General features: G+C 39.5%; 1 protein-coding gene across 3 annotated transcripts in view; it reads right to left on the bottom strand.

Moving 5' to 3' along the window:
• Positions 1-17,879, bottom strand: part of LOC117235479 (heparan sulfate glucosamine 3-O-sulfotransferase 5) — a 150,167-nt gene that overhangs the window by 38,161 nt on the left and 94,127 nt on the right. The window contains exon 1 of one of the 3 annotated variants that reach the window (XM_033497534.1): positions 13,130-13,404. The exons of the other annotated variants lie outside the window; for them this stretch is intronic. The gene's annotated coding sequence lies outside the window, so the exon portion shown is untranslated. Of the gene's footprint in view, positions 1-13,129; positions 13,405-17,879 lie in introns of those variants that run through there. 3 annotated transcript variants of the gene reach the window in all.

Raw genomic sequence — 17,879 nt, 5'->3', positions numbered from 1 at the left:
TTTGGTCGAAAATGCTCCAAAGAACGCAAGAAGGTTACGTATTAACGAGAGATCGTGGATTACCGATAAAAATTAACTGCATCTTTGTTTGGTTATTTTAAAAAATAATAACGATCGTGTAAATACGTTTTCCTATGTCCGTAATACTAAAAAGCAGACTTACGAATCTCACAAGATTATTTGTACAAGAGAAATAATTCCTAAAAAGCGAAGATCGTTCGAGATATACATCTTCGTATCTTCAAACAAATCGCATACATAGTCGATGGTAGTCCATTCGGTTTCGACGAAACGCATCGTTTATACGTATCGTACAGCTATAGCTATATGGAGTCGATATCCAAGTCGAATATATAAGCCCACTAAACATAAACGGCGGGCTGGATTTTTCGATAAAAGTATGGATACCGTTCTACGTATGGAAATCGAACGCAGCTGACACCTTTGTAACGACAAACGGCCGAAAGGAACGAGACCAGAGATAATATTCAAGAAGCGACAGGCAGCTGAAACGCGCCTTCAAACGTAAATAAAGACCAATTGTTCGTTCTTTTACAGCGATTTGTCGCAACTGAAAAAAGAAAAAAGAAAAAAAGACTCGAGCAAGTAGTAAGACAACGCTTTAAACGAACCATTTTCATCGAGGTAGCGTAATTTCAATTACAAAGAAACTGGATTAAAAGCTTTAATTACAGACCGATATATTTTCTTTGATATTACATATTACAATGGTTATTATAAATTTGTAAGAGTTAAGAAGATCGTTTTGACGGCAATAGCCAAGAGACAGCATTTCGTATCCATGGAAAGAATGATACTCGAGAGAATTCAAGTTTCATTAATTCACATGTAGGATGTTTGCTTCTCATGCAAATAAGGCACCCAAAGAGAGGTAAGCTGAATGTATTCCGAAAGATCATTATTCAACAGCGTAATGCCTTCAACAAGATGCATTTGATTAATCCGTATACACTATGCTTCGTTCAACCTCAACCCTACCGACATAGTTCTGCAACACTGTAAGTAAGAATATACTCTATATGCTACATGCGTACAGTGGAATTTCAAAGGCGGTTCGATCAGGCGAATCAAAAAGTTACCCGATATATGGTAGAAATTTCATGAAACACTGAAACCGAATTACGTCACCTTCATCTCCGTTGATAATTAGCGTCGATTGAAATTTACGCTCGCGGCTATCAACAGAGAGAGTTGGAATAATTCGATACGAATAAACAACTTGTAAAGTACAAAAAACGTTTATATAAAAAGATGGTAAAGGACAAACGTACAATCGTAGAAGCCATACTTCCTTTCCAGCAATCTTGGGGAAGAAAATAACGCACAGCTACAATCTGATCTTACCAATACGCAGGAAAAGGAATTCTCAAATGGTATAACGGTCGTAGTAATCGTAAAATACGGGATATTTCGAGATCTGGTCAAAATCCATTTTAAAACACCATGCTCCCGCCTTCCGACCAAGCTGCCCCAGTTACCGCGCCACCTTTCGCCCACGCAACCCGCACGTTCTTCTGTAAAAACAATTCCCACCACGTACCTGGCCCTGTAAATATTTTATTCATCCCTGCTATTTGTCTCCGCTCTATCGACGGATATTTGAATCCCAAGTAAGCGGAACGCCCGTTCGAAATATTAATCAAACTGCCTGTATCCTTTCATCCTTTGACATCTGTCTTCCAACACATTCGTCGATTCGACAAGATACGATCAAAGTCTCGCAGCGGAACGATCGTCGTAATTTGTACGTCGTTTTAATCCCCTACTTGGCGATTCTTTAATACGTAATTCCTCGCCTTAGTAGAATATTTTAGTGGTCTCTTACATCGAATCAAGATGCAAAACGCGGGCAATTATTCAAAAGTGCAAAGAAACTCGTTTTACGTTTCTTCGCAGGAACTGCCTTTCACCGTATTTGAGCAGTTTACTGGCTTTATTACGAAAACTCGTTGCGTTTAGAGGATTTATCACCACTTTCAGTATGCAATTTGTACCCTGTAAAATTCCGATAATACAGGACCCCGCCGAATAACGCGTACAAGCGAGCATCAGGCGATTCCATATGAGAAGATCGGGAGAAAGTATAGAATAAAATTGCCTTGTACGTAGAGTTTGAAAATTTACCAAGTATCGTATATTTGAATACCACTACTTAATCGAAAATATAGAAGAAAGTATATTTAGGAGGAATCGTTTTGTTTCCGAGAAAATAAATTCGAAAATTTATCATACGCGCGTACCAGAACAATTCCTAACTAAACTAGTATCTCTCCGATAGAAAGTCTTCGTTTTGTATTTTTCCCTCACTTTCGTGTTATTTTTATTTCGTACGACAACCGCCTAATTGCTGTTCACTCGTACTCGGCCAACTTCAAAAGCGTTTAATAAATTTTCAAATTCGACTGACTCGAAAACTGCCTCGTACGAGCAAATCTTATTCTGCGATTTCTCTTTATTTCCTAACAACGGACTATTCCACGAACATCCGCTTGTATTTGTACTATCTTTCGTTTACATTGTTATATAATACATTATTATATGATAGAAGTTGGATTCTGCAAAACGAAAGGGGGCAGAGATGCGCGCGGCCACTGCTCAGTGCCTTGCACCCTGGCATGTGACGTGTTCATTAACTGGTTGCGTAGGAGAATCGAGCCGTACACGTGGAAAGGGGTGGTGGATGCAGCGGGGTGAGAATGTCGCGCGAAGAGGGGAGGAAGCGGAACAGGAAGGGCCGAAAGTGGGGTGGAACGTGGAGTAATAGTAACGATAGTAGCGTATCACGGGGGAGGAAGAGGGTGGCTCGGCCCGGTTGGCGCCAGCGAAGGGGTAGGAAGCGGGTAACCCGGCCGTAGTACCACACATGCGCTCTACTCGCTTACGGCCACTGAGTCAAGGTCTTCGGGGCTGACAATCGACCTAACCTCGCGCTTTTCTCTCTCCTTAAACCGGCGCAACCATCGACGCACGTGAATGTGCGCGTCGCCATCGATAGGAAACGCGGACATGCACACGCCGATCGACCTAATCGTCCATGGCGAGCATCCTCCGTTACTTTTTCACCAGGTGCTTTGTTTTTACCGTTTTATCGCCTTGGTATTTGGGCGAAAGTTAGACAAGGAGATGAGAATGAGCGAAAAGGAAGAGAGAGAGAGAGAGAGAGGAAAAGGGGAGAGAGACAGTGTAGAGAGGGGGAAGCAAGGTTTTTGAAGGGTTAATAGATTGGGGGTTGTTTTAAAGCTGATTAGAATTGGGGACTACGGAAGTTGGTTTGTGGGATGTCAATGTTGCGTGGTAAAGCGATAGGCGGCTATACGGGATCAGCCCGAGCTTATTGTTGTCTTTGTGGTAAATTAATAGCGGCATTCGGAAGGGAGTGGTCTCCAGTCTCTTTACGTTACATAGCAAACATTCCAATAGCGTACGTTGTTTGTACTATGCCGAAAAGAAAGTCATCGTGTTGACATTGTGTACGTGTGTCTGTCGACACGGAAGTAGTAACAGCGCGTATATGTCAGACGCATTCGGCGCTCGGCCGTTAAATGCTAGATACGAACTACTGTAGGTAGAATTTCGCTCTTTTTATCGCTTGATTGACGCTCCAAAGGTACGTTACGCTGTAATCGCTGTACAAATCTTGCAATTTACACAGTCAACGATTAAAAATGGCAATTTGCAAGGAAATTCGAGGCGTCGAAAAGGTAAATCGATGGCGTTACGTGTAAAAGTGGGAGACGAAATTGGAAATAAAGTAGGAAACGAATACATTGAGAAAGCTGGCGTCCCTTATCGATAGGAACTCACCCGATAATCACCTGAGATTCCACTTGCTCGACCTAGTCGATATTCGATTAACTACTCTAACGGGCACCACTTGCCCGCGGGAATTCCTGTATTGTTCGGTTTCTGTATCCACTAGGAACGGTCTTTCGATTGACCAGCAAACCCTACAGTTCGTATCCACGTAACAGGAATGACTAGCATTCGACTGTTTACGAAGCCAGGTGTTACGTTCTTTCGGTCGAGATAATCGATGACTAGCGGAGTGTGATAGTGAATCATGCATTTTACAGGAAGCGGAATATTCTCAGGTCGTTTAATCTTTTGACTGCGCAAAAGATATTTTTTACCAGCTTTTAGTCTCAACTGATGGATTTTTCTGTTCAATTTTCTGAAGAAATACATTTCAAATTATCTATCGAGTAATAAATATCTTGTATTACTTACATCGTTCGAAAGACGAATCGCAGGACGTTAACTTCACAAGAAACGAAATTAAATTGCACGCGCGTGGTTTCATCTTGGGATTTTTCAAGGGCCAGAGAGAAACTTTTTCGAGAGAAACTTCTTTAAAAGAATTTGACGGATATCGAAAACGCGACGAAATGCTCAAAAAGGATATCTATATACGCGTTTCTCTAGGAATACCGAAGCGACCACCGTTCTTGGGAAAATTGTTATAATTCGGCTCGCTAGTAGTCGATGCGAGCAATTAAAGCGTTTACGAACTAAATAATTAAATCGTCCTATGATTTTTCGAAACTAAAAGCACTAACCACGTCGGACATTAAATACGATCTCTGGATCAACCGAATCCATCGAATTACTGGCTGGATTACGCGAAGCAAATCCGAATTATTAAACAGAATCGTTAATCAGAGGTTGGTCGGGGAAACGTGATTTTCGTGCGGTTAATGAATATTTAAGTGGAAACGTACGCGGTCGCACCACTGCTTACATCGTCCATTTGCATCTTTACCGCGTTTTAATTACTTTTGCGAAGTCGCCGAAACAAAAAACGAAAGCCATAAAACAGGTGCTTTATGAAGGAAACGGAGAGACAGAAGCGAAGAAGCAGGGAAGAAGAGAGACAGAGAGGCGGGGGGAGAGAATTTCTGACGGGAACAGGTAAATATTCATTGTTGGTAAAGAGAACAAAATCCTGGACATCGTTGAGGTCCATTTCCAGTAAATTCATTGGCTCCGACCAGGTTAGACTGAAAGGCCACATTTATGAATTTATGAATATTGTTAAAGCCCAGTATCCTGCGAAACTGTCCTTTTACGTCGGGTCAGGTCAAGAGTTCACGCGTCCTTCTTCTCTTTATGGCGAACCAGAACATTGTCGTAATTACGGCGAAATTATACCTACTCGAAAACTTAGCCAAGGTAACACGGTTGACGGTTGCATTCTCGTAAAGCTCTACTTTAAACCAGGAAAGCTAGTCATCTCTATATGTCACTACGCGACAACCGAGCTATTCAGACGTTTCGCAAAATGATTTTTAACGATCTCATTCTGAGAATATCGTCGTGTCGCATCTAATATTTGCGTACGGTAGCATGTTAAGACGTCATCCGTAAGACGGTAGAAATTGTTACTATATACACACTAGGATATTTATCGAGTTTCGCTTCGTTTACCGTTTTATTTCTTCGATGCGGGGACATTTTCTCAGGACAAAATTAAAAATTAAAAATTGCACGCAAATATTTTTCTTAGCACAAGATGATTTATCGTTGCGGACTAAATAACGTCTCTACAAATTATAGTATGTCTGGTAATTGAGATAAAAAGAACAGCATCGCCAAAAGATAAGAACTATTCTATTTATACGTTTATCGCATACACGCATGAAAAATAGAACGATACGAGTGGTATCTGCAAGTGCAGTTTCAGGACACCTACGAGGCAAGTCTACGAGGCAAGTCTACGAGAAGCTGTATTTGCATGATGGAGATCCGAACACTTTTACTTGCAGATACGTTACACCTCGATACATGCTTCTCGGTATCAAGATTTATGGATAGCAATCCTTAGAAGAGCTTACGTTAGCTGTTTACAACCGTGTTGCCCTCTTTCGTGAACAGACTGGTCAACGACCTCCTCTCTATCGCTATCAAGTGAAATACAAGTGGAATAAATCTAACGATTCCGAACCTTCGCTCGAACAAGATATTACATATATGTCGACTTCTCATTGGGGTTAGAGGAGTGTAACTAATCTTCATTTGGATTAGCCATTGTTGTTATACAATATAGATGACATTTACTGGTACCAAATATGATTATTACAGAATTTGACAAGTAACCGTGGCGATTAGATACTCGAGATGCTAATGACAATGATCTTAGGTTCAATAACGAATCCACGGTCAACGGGATAGCAAATGCGTTTTCTTCCAAAGTCTAAGGTCGAATTGAACATACTTGTCCACAATTTAACCACAATTAACTCAACTTACTTGTCCACGGTACAAGTAGGATACAATTAACTCCCCCAGTCCAACTGGGGACTGCACTTATATACTCTTTTCTGTATCTCTCCGTACAACCATATTTTTAAGCAGAGCTATACAACTACTCCATACCTCTGTTATGGTAAAAACTTCCATCCCGTGACCGTGGCTACGTTCAGCGACCAGTTGTCTCACTCGAGCCCAAGTCTATTGTCACAAATCTCGGGCAAACATAATCGGATTAAATCATAAACAATTACTTGTAAGTTTTATTATTTAAGTACGGCTATAATAAAAAGTCTAGACTAAAGTATTGGGGATGTTCCCAAAAATTGCAAAAGAAAGGACATATATATATATTCGAAATTTTGTTCGAAATTTGACGCGAGTTGTTCGCGAATTCGAAGGGAATCGAAGAGACACAGAGGCGCGATTAGAATGGAACGCAACGTGCACAACGAGCGAAGTCTCGCGACAGCAATTAAAGATCAAGGATCATCGTAAGAAGTTCCAAGTTGGCTGGTTCAAAGTGGCAAGTCGACTATCGAACGTTACAACTTCGGCAAGTCTGTCATTTCTGGATGAAACCTACGGCCGACGCCCTCTACTTTGCACGGAGTTTGCCGCTTGCCAAACTTTACGATGCTTTCACGAGTGTATGAATAATATAACAACGAACACGAGCTACGTACCGGCGCGTAATTACGCCGATATTACGCCGATATTACGCCGATATTACGCGATAAGCAAACGCGCTTGTAATATTCATTCATTCGCCAAAGGACTACGACGTGCGCATTTAAATCAATAGGGAGACACGTGCCCGTTTCGTGTATAATTTCGAAAATTATTATAGCTCCGGCGTTATTAGATAACGGGAAACCGCGGCGGAATTAACGTTCTGTTATTCGAGCATCGAATTGATTTCGTTCAATTGATATCGTTAAGCATTTACACCGAGTTTAGAATATTCGATTAACGATATTTCCGCCAGCGTGCGCTTCCTTTTTTCCTTTTTTTTTTTTTTTTTTTTTTTACAAATACGCTCGATAATGGAAATCGAGAAATTGAAAAAGACACGAATTTGATGGAAAACGTACGATTCGCTTTCGTCGCTGTACAGAATGTTCGATTTTAATCTATAAGTGCAAATTGCCGACGAACTGTTTGATATATGAGAGAACGTCGATCTAAATATTACAGAAATCAGGATTATAACGATCTTTATTCGTTATACACATTTTTTATCGTGATTGAAAACAGAAAAATATAGCTATCTAATGAGAACTTAACGTAGTAACGTGATACAACTAAAAGACGGCTACATTGATGGTTGCCGACTCAACTTACGACTCACAACTTACAACCCGACAACTCGTAAGTAACGATTGACCTACGACTACCCGCAGCTTCCTCGCAACTGCAACTAATCTTCCTCGAAACCAACCAATCCCTGTTTAAACATTTTTTTTATACAGCAGGTGGTTTAGCAGTGATACGTATTTATAGATTCAAATTGTACACCCGGTAGAGAGCGCAGGATTTTTCCAAAGTACAGAACTCGTTAAAAGACCTCTTCGAAAAGTATCTTACCCGCATGAGCCCAACGACGATATCCTCGAAAATTCAGGACGATGAACGCGCAAAAAGCAAAGTGGAAAACCGAGTATCGCGAAAATCAGCTCGCAACGGGAATTTCCCAATTTCGTGGCGCGGTACGAGGCGACCAGCTCGAAATCAAACGGCCGTTGCCGGGTCACGGAGGCTTTGCGCACCGCAAAAGACAAATACCGGTCGAACGAACAGAACGCGATAGCTTCCGTGCAAAAAGCATAGGGAAATTGGCGAAATAGGCAGGCGGATGCGAAGCGTTTCCGCCGGGTTTCTAGCGTTGAAACGACGAACGTTGTTCTCGACTATACACGAGCGGTTAACCACGCGTCGAACTTTACAGGGCTTTTACATTTGGCTGAATAATAGAACGAGCAATTTACACCGTGAACGAACACGCGCGCGAAGAGCATCAGCTGCGCCCTAACGCCACTCCGCGGTGCTTTTTCATCGCGTCGCGTCGCCCGCGCGGATGATACGCTGCATTTCCATGCCGCGGAACGTCCCTCCTTTGTATCCTAATTTCATTTCTTCTTTTCTCTTTGTTTCATCGCCATGCGTTTTTTGAGTGGCTGCCAACGCTTTTGCGTACAGCAGAGGGATCATTATTACGTATTCGTAGCGATTTCAAAGCGGAGAGGAATTTTAAAAAGCGACACTGGATAACTTAGGTACGCTTTTAGCGTTATTCATCTTATCGAACGTCTGACGTATACCATAAATTCTTCGCTGGGTAAAGGAGCATACAATTTGTTCGCTAATATTCAGCGTCTAAATGTAAGGTGAAAATTTCGCGTTGTTAAATATTGAATAGTTGCGAAATATGTGTCGCTGTACGGTTCTCGCGACCTTGCATGTCCACGCGAATATATATAATCGCTATAATTATTACACCAGGCACGAAGAACATGAAAGAAGTTAATACCAATTAACCAGTTTCTTTATTTATCGGCGTGTGTATCAGTCGCGATGATCTGTGCGCGTTAAGATACTCAGAAAAGTTACAGCCACGTCTAAGACCCAAAGTTTCAAATCGCTTAATATATGCAGATAAGGAGTTAGCCGAATGTGTAGCGCTAGCTTGAATTATTACACGTATAAAAGCGATATAGATCCTAATAACTTTAATTTTGCTAAGAACTCCGGTGTAATAATTTCAAAGGTTATGCTAAACGAGTGAAACCAAGCGCCCTTGTACAGTAGAATGTTCCAAGAGAGACCCGATATTCCCGTTTTTGTAGTCGTCAAAAAGATGAAATCCTTTTAACGAAGAGCTCGACAAATTATGCGCCGACGCGCCACTTATACAGAACGTAACGAAAGGAGCATTTTCATTTAAATAATGAAACGACTCATTTACAGCGGCTACATCGTCGCAGCCTATCTGCAGAAGCCACAACAGCACCTCCTCTCACGGTTTTCCATCGTGCCATCTGTCGAATTAGACAAACTCTACCACAGATTTGGCTAAACATAACTAAAAACTAACGATCGTTTACAATTTAACATTAGAACTATCGCACCAGTCAAATCGACTGGTTTTACAATTTTATTTTAAAATTCCTACTTCATGTTATATTTTTTCCACAATGATGTAGTGACTTTCGCAACGATAACTAAAGGAATAATATAACGAATTCTATTTTGTTTTTTATGTATTCAAACCTAAAATAATTTTGCATCATGGTTACTTGTACCAATACCAGTGAAAATGGCTGGTACTTGTCGAAATGTAAAAGGGTACTGCAATTTGTTTATCGAACCCCAATTAACCGGTTTCCTCGTTTTGTACAACTTCCCACACGTTTTTTAAACTTTGACTGCGTAGCATTCAATATGACGATATCAGATATCAGGAAAATTCCGGATCGATCGCTAGATGCTAACACTAGAAATACCACACTAGTCAAAATGATTGGTTCTACAATTTTATAAACGTGTCGACCGTCGTTTAGGGATCATAGTCTCAGATGAATTTATGATACCAAAAATGTACCGCATAACGTGGAATTTCTTCTGTAAAAAAATAATAAATCAATAAATATAAAAATATTCTATTATTACGTATTTTTTAAAGACCGGTCATTTTCACTGGTTTTAGTCGAAACAGCTTCGTGTTAACTATCGGTAGTTCTAGTGTTAATATACTCTCCACGTATCTTACGCATATGCAGGGATATTCGCAACGAAAAGAAGATGTTTTACTTCGAAAGGAAGAAAAGAGAAAAAAATTGAAAATTATAAACTATTACGACGACTATTTGTCGTATAACTTTTTCACTAATATCTCCATTATTATAATTTCTCTCTGTGATAACCCTTGGATCCTGCTTTTGGCTGTGCATTTGGCAAATGTCCTAGCTCATTTGACCGAGAAACCGCCGTAAGCCTGAGAGCAATTAACATTAACCCGGTGCATTAGCCGTGTGTGCGATTGTTTAGTAAACGTCCATTCGGTATTTCTTAAATTAATTAATTAAATCGCTCTCTATTATTCCCGATGACACGCAGGATGGCTTTCGTCGGATACGTTGTTCGGTTATCCGTATAGATACACTTCGAGTATCATTTTTGATCGATGGAATAAAAGCGATTCTTTCGATGATTTTAATGAACAATTAAACAAGTCAAAATTGTTTCTTCTTTCTATATATTAAACTATCGTTCGTGCTCGTAATTCGCGACAGTAAATTTTGGTCGGTCTGAAGCTTTTCTCTTTAATTCTCATTAATTCGATATTCTATTAGGAAGTAGTTGCCATACGGTGAATATTGGAACGAGCAAATCGTGCATTTCTTCGTAGTACATTCTGCTAGTGGATCTAAGAAAAAAGTATTACATAAACATAAGTCTGGAGACGTTCTATTAACCCTGTGACAGCGAGCTCCGTACCTCGGCCCGTACTAACGTTTTTCACATGTTGCCGACGTCAGTATGAAATACAGACTTATGTAACTATTTTCTTATTCTGTCCTTGTACTCGCATAACGACGTGACGCGATGACATGGATTGTGCATTTCATTAACCGCACCACGAATTCATACACGGTTCGTACGTACATTTTAAACATTTTGAATATTTAATTCTTTATTTCTGTTTCGTCGCAGCGGAAATTCTTCTCTGAAAAATGTTTTATACGCATAATATGGAAATAAAAATTTCTTACGGCAAGTGTTCGAATATTTTGCGCGAATGTATAAATCTACGATGCGTAGCGAGTTTTACGTAGAAAAGTAAATACAAAAGCGTAAGTTGCTTTTTAATTTTAATCGTTCGATGATAAATTATTTTCGTATTACTATTCGCATGGCGCGTAATTACACGTAAACATTCTGAAACGTTCCCTTTGCGAAAGGGAACTCTTCTCGTTACATTCAAAAACTTTTATCGTAAAGTTTCATCGTTTTCCGCTTTGCTAACGATAAACCGAATAAATTAAATTTATCGCAAATCGAATCGTGTTCTTCGGAACGGACTAGAAGAGTATCGTGATGCAAAATAGTGTGGATATCCGGATCACACACAAGACATGCGCATACAAACGAGGTCGTTTCTGAGGTTTGCACTTTCTGCTCAACTGTTCAACTAGATCGTTTCTATTCGAGTAAATTACGCGCGTATCTCAGTGTTCCAAGTTAAATTTGCTGTAGCGAAAGAGAAATGTTTCTTTCTTTTTTTTCTTATACGTTTGCTTCACCGTCATTTTCCACTATTTGAATATCGTTAGAATATTTCGAATATCAGAGAAACGGAATAAAATTTGACGGTAATTAATCGAGGTTCCGTGGATGGGTAATAAAATGATTACTATCGTTTCAAAGACATAAAATACTTGAGCGTTTACGGGAAAACTTTCCTGTATAAAATCCGTAAAATTTTATCCGCTGATTTTCCAGAATTTCAAACGGTCAAAAAGAGTTGAAAATCTTTCGTTTCGTTGGAAAAGTATTTAGGGTAATGCTCGAACTTTTGCTTAGTCGTTCGATTCTCGGAACTGTTTTTTTTTCTTTTTAATATAAAACGCAAATGCGTCGGTGGAAAATTAATTAACCAAAGGTGTATATATATTTTTTCCTGCACGATGTAAAATCGACGAGAAAATGTAAAATAATCGTTTCCCATCGTGTCGAAAAAAAAAGGAATGTCGTCCAGCTACGCCCTTTTGGTACAAATTAACTTATGGCGTCAGGATAATTAAAATTCCGCCTTTAATCGCGCGTAAATATATTCACTTCGCTCGTTGCTTAATGAAACACGATCGCTGTTGCTCGTACAAGTAAATTTTTTATAACCGTAAATCAGTAACGATGCTTAGATATATTTCTCCAGCGATTTTCGCCCAGCTCCTCCACATAAGATCAGGAAATTACGCGTTCGCGACGATCCACGACGATCTTGCGGGTCGTACTTTCGATGCTTGATGCACTTCTCCATGAAAATTCGATAAAATCTATGGAGATTAACGTTGGCGATGGTCGACATTCGTCCGACGAGCGTGTAATCAAAGGGAAATTGTGTTTTCCATTTGCACACAGATACGACGCCGTTTCACGTTTATTTCCATGCTTTTAATCTCTGTCGAATGTTAAATCAGGACGGTGTATAACGCACAACTGCGTTTCTTTTAAAGGAAAATGAAGGATAAGGCGAAACGATGGGGCGTGTAAACGGCGGAAAAGGACCGTGGTCTGCCCTTAGCAAAGGAAACCGCTTTAACTGCTACTGCGAACCAAATAATCGTTCTATCTCTCAGAAGGATACACCGATAATCTCGCGTGGAAGAATTTTACCAAAAGAGTTCCTGTCTCAAGCAGTTTTTCTCTTCTTTTTTTCTACGATTTGTGCCATTTTTTTTTTTTTTTTTTACATCTCGAATATAACGTATTTTTCTTAAATTTAAAACAGACGAGCTCTTCTACTTATATATTCTTGCAGAGTTTCTTTTTTATTTGGATGAATTTTACAATCAATTCTCATCGAGAATTATAAGTAAATATACTTACAGATGAATTCGATAATTATATTTTCAGTGATAATAGGGACAAGAGCGATCGCCAAAAGATCGCTATATTCTCGAATTATTTCGTAGAATTTTTCAAACGGCAGGCTGAGCTTTATAAACAGAAATCTCGCAATCGACTGACGTGGGCACGAAACCGAGGGAGAGATGATTGAATTTATGATAGAATTCGAGAGCAAGAAAGTTTGAACAGACTGGAAGAGAATAATAAAAAAGTCAGAGACTGAATAACATACTGCGCAGACAATTTCTTCCCCTTTTCTTCTCTTGAGATTTGCCCTTGGCCTCGGCAGCCTCGCTCGTTTTACCAAAAATATACCGTTCTATAATCTCGGAATACACACGTTCCTCGATATTTTCACGCATCTCTTTAGCTTCGTATCGAACGTGTCAAAAGGTACGGCCGCCAAAACGTACGGTGTCTGACGAAAGTTTTGGAACATTTGCCACTGGAAATATACGCGTTGTACGAAACTTTTGGGAAGTTCTAATAAAACACGACGGTCCTGATTGTAACTTGAAACTAATTCGAGAATGTCTATGAAAGTTACAAGATATTTATCGTAAACGCACATTTAAAAAATTGAAGCATACAGCATACGTATCATATTTGAACGTACAATTTGAAACTAATTCGAGAATATATATAGAAGTTACAAGACATTTATCGCAAACGTACATTTAAAAAAGTGAACAATTAGCATACAGCATAGATATCATATTTGAATATGCGATTAGTACGAAAGATGGCCTCGTTAAATTCTATGGCCTATTAATATAGCGAATGATTGATTGTTCGAATACTTTGACTTATATAATGTAAAAAGAATAAATATTTTCAAACCTCTATATACATTTTCAGATCCATTTTTAATTTTATCGATACAATCACGACGGTCGTGTCTTGTTCACGTTACAGCGTCGAATGGATTCAAAATGTTTCGTGTAATATATTACACGTGTGTAGACAATTTCCAGGAGTATTGGATTATCTTGCTTCATTAGCCACTTTGGTTATCGTTCTATTTATTTTTATTCGCGATTATATCGTGAAATTCGTTGGAAATAAAATGTCGTAGAAGATGCAATTTTTGAAATTATATTTCCAGATATACAACTACGGCTGTAGGCCAAAATTTACTCGCGTTATTAAATCTTTCGCTTTGAAGCGCGACAAAACGAAGACATTAAACATTCCCTTTCGGACGAGACGCTAAATGTTTAAGCAGTTCGTCGACGTTAGCGAAAAAGCTTTCAGCCCTGTTTTATTGTAAATTCCATAAACGGTTAATTCTCTAAAACTCCAGACCTTCGCTACGCTCGACTTTTTACCTCGACCATGCTCATTTTCATACACGAACAAATATAACGACAGAGCTCTATTTGCAAAGTTAATAGACGCACAACTTGTACGATTACTGATCCATTTTAATTCTCCGGCATATCTCCATATAATCGCCAAGTAATTTCGCACGAGTATATAATTCCCCGAGAAACATAAAATTCATAAATACGTTTAATTGTGTTAGCGATATCGTCGAATAGATTAAATTCCGAAAGCGCCCATTAAAATTCCCCTATTATCGCAAATTACGCGCCGTGCTTTTATTAACTTGAACAGCCTGTGCTAACGTTATTAACGACGAAACTGCCAGCCTCTCCTCTGAAAAATAGAAACCAATAGCCGCGAAAAAACCAACGGTAACACCACTTCAAAGTACGTAAGTAGCAAACTGAAGCTACTTCGCGATCATTGTAACGATCCCAAACTAGTAGCGAGAAGCTTCGATTCGTCAAACTTCACTCGCACTGGATGTAACTTATATTTTTTCACGGTTCTGATGGAAATAAATTTTAATCATCCTGCAGAATGGTGTTCGTTTTCTATATTTTCTACTAGAGGTTTACGATTTTTATTTAAAAATTATTCCACTTACGGATAACGAGGTACGCGAATCCAGTGAATTCGCGATAAGATTAGAACGCTGGGCATAATCTCGCACAAGGGTGGCTGGAATATCGAAATTAACAAGGGACGATCGTCGCATTCGCAAGGAAATTCGTTGGGAAATGGCAACACTAGCTGCCTTTCCGCTCTCCCCTTTCGGTCAACTCTCAAAGGAAAATTGCGTCGCAACGGGATGCAAACACAGTGTATTTCGTTTATTCGCGGAACACGATGTTTCCGACATCCTCGTGCTACACCCATTTCCGGATTAAACGTAAACGATACCGAGTCACGTTAATGCAATTAACGGACGTATAGCGACGTCCGAGCGAGTTGCAGCCGTTTCCACCACCAACGTATGCTTTACCTTAATTCGTTATCGTTCGAGACCATTTGCAGCTGCGACAGCATCATTCGAGAGCAGATACGCGCGCTTTCCAAGTTCTAATTTACATGGGTTTTGAATATTTTGGCTCGACAGCGAAAAAAAGAGTCGATGGACTCGACGTTAGCTTCGATTCGCGAGAAAATTAGGACAACCGTTTGGTCGCATCCAGGCAGACGGGTTTTTAGGTATTCGCAGGAAATTAAAAATTGCAAAAATCCGGAAAATGCGGATCACACGTAAAAATATAGGGAAAATGTGGAATATATAGCATCGGTTATGACATTCGGTAAGTGAAACGAATGCCTAGGCAAGATTCTATTCTCGTCGTTGTCCTCGAAAAGATATGAATTTGCACAGAAATCCGCAGTCCGGCGTAAATATCAAACACAAAGTAAATATCAACATTTTTTCGGAATATCATACGGAAGAAGAAGCTTTTTGGAAAATTCGAAAATGTTTGCGGTGTGCGTAATTTCTTGATGTGTGTGTAAATAAAAATCGACGTGGTGCACGTAAAAAGCGTCGCAAGAATGCAGGTACAGAGAGAAATAGACAGAAAAAGAAAGAAGCACGTGTGTCGACTGGCTCGCGCAAAAATTAGTTCGCCTCTCTGAAAATAGGAAGGAAAACACGTTGTGCGCCGGCGAATTTCCCGCAAAGTAGAAACTCGGCTACACCGTAAACACACGGTAAACATAGAATCGTCTGATGACGATTTCGAATTAACGTCGTGGCATTCTCGCGCGAAATATCTTTGATCTCGTCCGAAAGGAGAAGCAGCGAGCGCGATCCTCTGTGCTTTCGAGATCATCCGCCAGACCAACGATGACTTTCAGCCCGTCATTCGACGAAACTCTAGACAACTTGCAAGTTCTTTGAGCTTCTTCGTCCCTTTCTTCGACATTCCGAATTCTGCTCGAAGAACATCCGAATAACGTCTGAGAAATTCGTGCTTACTTTTCGAAGATTAGAGCTGGCACTGGCGGCTTTCATATTTCCGATCCTTTCGATCTAACGAGATAGGTATATACGCGGTTTGATGAATTTAATTAGTTCTCGATTCTCGAGTGGCTGTGCCAGAACAACTCTGAACGAAATAAGGGAATTAGGGAGCTGCACGGTGTACATCGACGGGGAAATAAAATTTCAAATGAAGTTAAGTTCGTTCGTTAAATTTCTGCCAATTCCACCTTCTATCTTCGTAAATTCGAAGAAACGATCGCATCAAAGATAATGGCGAAAGCTATGTTTTCCATTTCCCACTAATTCCTCTTCGTTAACGATTCCTTTGATCCCATCAAAATGTAGATTTTCTTCGAATCGATAACGAAGTCCGACGTTCAAATCCCCCGCTAACTCGGTCCAAAGTTTTCTTTCCAACGTCGATTATCGAAATTGATAAAAAGAATCCGGTCATTGTATCTACGAACGTCTTCGGAAATATAACTAAAATCGGATGAAATTCATCGTAAGCAACGTTGTCTTTCTTATACAACGATACCACGTTTCGCGATAATTTTATTTTGCTTCGTAACAATTTCTTCTTACCGTAGTACAATTATATCGTCGTATAATTATAACATGTAAATTAATTATAATCAGCGGAGCATTGATCTCGAATAAGTATCACGCTATCCTAATGCCCTTTGTGTCGAACCATTATTAACTTCACTGCGTAATTATACGTTAATTAAATTTTAGAATACGCGTGCGTGATATACGTTAAGTTTTAACAAACTTCGAAAACGCATAAATCGTTCAAACTTTTTTGTTTTCTTTTTTCTTTTTTTTTTTTAATAGACTGCGTCTAAAGTTTCTCAAAATTTCGTTACGTGATCGAAATCGGAGATTCGGAAAATTATTTGTAAAGCCCGGAGTCGATAATGGAATCGGATATTAAAAGATTTTATCGAAAAGGGAAATAAGAATATAAAAGGTCAAGACGAAACGAGGAACATCCGCAAAGGAGAAGACACGGATAATCACCCGATATATCCCGAAGAACATGGCCGTCTATAATAATTAGACTGTCAAGTGCATTCCTTCGATTTAGATAGTCTTTGTTCCACTTATTTCACTCAAGACGATCTATTTTCCATTCGATCGACAATTACGATTCCTTCGACTAACGATGGATACGCGGCTCAACTTTGAATCTTGTTATACTTGTTATTTGTTATTGACATTTCGATAAAAGCATCGGCAAAAATAAAGCTTTTCATCCTACTACTCTTCCTTAAATGATAAATATCGCTCGTTTCTCGAGTACTCGAATGAAACGACCGTCTTTCCGAACAAACAATTAATTAGCTCAATCTATCGTCAGAATGGCCAATACGATTATTACATCGAAATTTACAAATTTTATTTAATTACGTAGGATCTCAGGAGTAGCAGGACGGACGTGGAAACAAACTTTAAGAAGTACGAAACGCATCTAAGTGGACTTAGACGTTGTATCTATTGAATTGGCAACTAAGTGATTGCGGATTTTGTCATTAGGTGGTATTGGTAAAATCCGCGATCACTTAGTTGCCAAGCCAATATCTATTTTATTTGCGTCTGACTTATGATCGATCTTCTTTCCTGTCGACCATCTCTGCACGTAAATCCAGCGTAGGATGAAATTATAATTTTACTAGAATGACGA

Source organism: Bombus vosnesenskii, unplaced genomic scaffold, assembly GCF_011952255.1.
Source record: "Bombus vosnesenskii isolate JDL3184/JDL3185 unplaced genomic scaffold, Bvos_JDL3184-5_v1.1 scf7180000013316, whole genome shotgun sequence".
NCBI classification, from domain to species: Eukaryota; Metazoa; Arthropoda; class Insecta; order Hymenoptera; family Apidae; genus Bombus; species Bombus vosnesenskii.
Note: the sequence above shows the minus strand (reverse complement) of the source record. Positions and strands in the feature narration are given on the sequence as shown.